This window comes from Theropithecus gelada, chromosome 11 (genome assembly GCF_003255815.1).
Source record: "Theropithecus gelada isolate Dixy chromosome 11, Tgel_1.0, whole genome shotgun sequence".
NCBI lineage: Eukaryota > Metazoa > Chordata > Mammalia > Primates > Cercopithecidae > Theropithecus > Theropithecus gelada.
Genome location: NC_037679.1, coordinates 15,938,633 through 15,943,035, shown reverse-complemented (window position 1 = coordinate 15,943,035; position 4,403 = coordinate 15,938,633).

The following is a 4,403-nucleotide window of genomic DNA, read 5'->3' as shown; positions in this document are numbered from 1 at the left end:
GTTTCAACCAAAGGGAAGGAAATGTCAAAAGTATGACCCTGGCCAACAGACAAAATGAACTCCCCATGGTTAACTGAGGTGCTCAAAGTTACAGGAAGCATGGCTGGGAAGGCCTCAGGAAACCTACAATCATGGCAGAAGGCAAAGGAGAAGTAGGCACATCTTACAAGCAGGAGCAGGAACAAGAGAGTGAAGGGCGAGGTGCTATACACATTTAAACCACCAGATCTCATGAGAACTCACTCACTATCAAGAGAACAGCAAGGGGGAAATCTGTCCCCATGATCAAATCACCTCTCATCAGGCCCCCTCCTCCAACATTATGAATTACAATTCCACATAAGATTGGGCAGGAACACAGGTTCAAATCATATCATTCTGCCCTTGGCCTCTCCCAAATCTCAGGCTCTTTTCACATTACAAAATACAATCATCCCTTCTCAAGAGTCCCCCAAAATCTTAACATATTTCAGCATTAACTCAAAAGTCCACAGTCCAAAGTCTCATCTGAGGCAAGGCAAGTCCCTTCTGCCTGTGAGCCTGTAAAATCAAAAACAAGTTAGTTATTTCCAAGATACAATGGGGTGACATGGCATTGAATAAATACACCCATTCCAAAAGTGATAAATCACCAAAACAAAGGGGCTATAGGTCCCATGCAAGTCCAAAACCCAGCAGGGCAGTCATTAAATCTTGAAGCCCCAAGATAATCTCCTTTGATTCCATGTCTCACATGTAGTCTACACTAATGCAAGGGGTGGGCTCCCAAGGCCTTGGGCAGCATTGCTCCTCTAGCCTGCAGGGTTCAGCTTCCATGGCTGCTCTCAAGGGCTGGCATTGAGTACCTACAGCTTTTTCAGGTATATGGTACAAGCTGCCAGTGGATCTACCATTCTGGTGTCTGGAGGATGGTGGCCCTCTTCTCACAGCTCCACTCTGCAGTACCCCAGTGGGGACTCTATGTGGGAACTCCAACCCCATTTTCCCCCTCCACACTGTCCTAGTAGAGGTTCTCCATGAGGGCTCCACCCTTGCATCAGACTTCTGCCTGGATATCCGGGTGTTTCCAAAAATTCTCTGAAATCTAGGTGGAAGCTTCCAAGCCTCAACTTTTTCCCTCTGCACACCCACAGGCTTAACACCATAAAGAAGCTGCCAAGTCTTAATGACTTCAACCCTCTGGAGCAGTGGCCTGAGATATATCTGGAGCCCTTTTAACCATAGCTGGAGCTGGAGCAGTTGGGGTGTAGGGAGCAGTGTCCCAAGGTTGCACAGGGCAGCAGAGCCCTGGGCCTGGCCCAAGAAACCATTTTTCCTTCTAGGCCTCTGGGTCTGTGATGGGAGAGGCTGCTGCGAAGGTCTCTGACATGCCTTCAAGGCATTTTCCCCATTGTCTTGATTACTAATATTTGGCTCCTCTTAGGCAAATTTCTGTAGCTGGCTTGAATTCTTTCCCTGAAAATGGGGTTTTCTTTTCTACCACATGGCCAGGCTGCAAATTTTCCACTTTTATGCTTTGCTTCCCTTTTAAATATAAGTTCCAGTTTTATGTCATTTCTTTGCTCATGAATATAAGCATAGGCTGCTAGAAGCAGCCAGGTCACATCTTGAATGCTTTGTTGCATAGAAATTTCTTCCACCAGATGCCCTAAATCATCACTCCCAAGCTCAAAGTTTCACAGATCTCTAGAGCAGAGACACAATGCCTCCAACTTCTTTGCTAAAGCATAATAAAAGTCACCTTTGCTCCAATTTTCATTAAGTTCCTCATCTCCATCTGATTCCTCCTCAGCCTGGACTTCACTGTCCATATCACTACCAGCATTTGGTCACAACCATTCAACAAGTCTCTCAGAAGTTCCAAACTTTCCTTCATTTTCCTGTCTTCTTCTGAGCCCTCCAAATTGTTCCAACTGCTGCCCATTACCCGGTTTCAACTAACTCACTATCATGAGAACAAAGAGAGAGAAATCTGCCTCTGTGATTCAATCACCTCCCACCAGTTCCTTCCTCCAACATTGAGGATTAAAATTCAACATGAGATTTGGGTGGGGACACAGATCCAAACCATATCAGGAACAGTCTCATACTCTGTGTTCTCAGAAAGATATTTTAAAACTATCCACCAGGTGCGGTGGCTCATGCCTGTAATCCCAACACTTTGGGAAGCCGAGGCTGGTGGATCAATTGAGGTCAGGAACTCAAAACCAGCCTGGCCAACACGACAAAACCCCATTTCTACTTAAAAAAATACAAAAGTTAGCCAGGCGTGGTGGTGCCCACCTGTAATCCCAGCTACTCAGGAGGGTGAGGCAGAAGAACTGCTTGAACAAAGGAGGCAGAGGTTGCAGTGAGCCAATATCCTACCGCTGCACTCCAGCCTACAGCTTGGGTTACAAGAGCAAGACTCCAGTTCAAAAAAAAAAACTATCATAGAAACTTTCTTTCTACAATCAAGCCAAAGCAGTTCCTTTTGTGGGTGCCAGGATAAACTGCAACCAGAAATATCCCCCCTTGGTAGTCTGAAAGAAATAACTGACAGAAATTTCTGTTGGGACTTGGAAACCAAGCAATCAGAGATCACCTGCCTCCAACTCAGGGTTTAGTTGTATGAACCAATCATGGCTCAGTGATATTGACCAATCAGAACTCAGCTACACTGGCCGATCAGAACTCAGTTTTTCCATACTTCATTTGCATAAATAGACTTGATTGGGAACCCGGGCGGAGAAATTTTGCTATAATACCTGAGTCCTCTCTTTGTTCTCTGGAATGCACCTTCATTTTACACTGAAGGCTGCATCTCTCCAGTTTGCAATTTGTTCTCTGGAATAAAGTCTCTTTCTTCCAAACTCATTTTCAGAGAACCTTTGTTCACAATGTGAAGTCAAGGTTTTCAGTACATAGCAGCGTTAGGTAGACAGATAGGATAGATACTCGTCTTAGTCTATTTTCTGCTGCTTATAACAGAATACCACAAACTGGATAATTTTCAAATAATAGGAGGTTATTTGGCTCATGATTCTGGAGGCTGGAAAGTGCAAGAGCATCTGGCTAGGGTCTTCTTTCTGCATCATAACATGAGTGGAAGATGGACTTGAGCTCACAAGGCAGAGAAAGAAAATCATCCAAACTCGTCTTTTTTTTCAGAAACCCACTCCCACAATAACCAACCCACTCCTTCAAAAATGGCCTTAATCCATACATGTAGGGCTTCACCCTCATGACTTAATTACTTCTTATTAGGCACCACCTCCCAACACTGTTGCATTGGGGATTAAGTTTCTAACAAACTTTTGGGGGAATATATTCAAACGATAGCAATACTTAAACTGGAATATCTGTGTGTGTGTGTGTGTGTGTGTATATGTGTGTGTGTGTGTGTGTGTCTGTGTGTGTATGTATGTTCCGTTTCTCACTGAGAGGGCCTGGGATCAGCAAGATCGCAATAATAACGCAAACACATAGTACTAAGATCTTGGCTTCTAAATACCATTCCCCCATTGAAAGAAAACAATCTGCTTGGAGAAATGGCTGACTTCAGGGCTGATGCAGGGAAAACACAAGATGAGCCAAGCTGGTTTGAAAGTGGTCCCACCAGCTAAACAAGTGACAATTTGAGCATCAAAATAATTATTGAAATCAATAGATAATAACCAATTAAATAAGATAGAAAACCTTGAGTCCATACTAATGGACTGAATTGTATTCTCCCATAAGTCATATGTTGAAAGCCTAACTCCCAATGTCTGTGTAGATATGTATTTGGAAATAGGGCCTTTGTGAATTAATTAAGGTTAAATGAAGTTATCAAGGTGGGGTTAAATGAAGTTATAAAGTTAAAAAAAGAAAGAGACCTCTGTCTCTCTGCCATCTGAGGACACACCAAGAAGACTGCCATCTACAAGCAAGAAAGAGAGCCCTCACCAGAAACCAAACTAGCCTGGACTTTGATCTTGAACTTTCCGGATTCCAGAACTGTGAGAAACGTAATTTTTGTTGTTTAAGCCACCCACTCTATGGTATTTTTTTCCTTCTTCCGTGTGTCCAACGCATGAACCAAGCATGGGCACAGACCAGAGATGGGCACCACCAACCAGATGCTACTCTACCAGGTCGGGAACATCTATGGGTTTTTTATGGTACCCCTAAGCTGACTAATACATTGATATTAATTAATTAGTTAATGGGCAATACAACATTTACATATTTTCATAGTTACCTCCCTACAAAATACTTACTAATTACCAAAGGAAATTATAGTAGAGAAGCCTAAAAGATACCACCTGAATCAAGTGAGGAAAGTGACCATTGTCAGTAATGGGACAAATTGAAATTATACACCTCCTGAGAGTATCTTACAAGAGGAATACAGCCTCACTTGTGTGATATTCCTGCTGAAT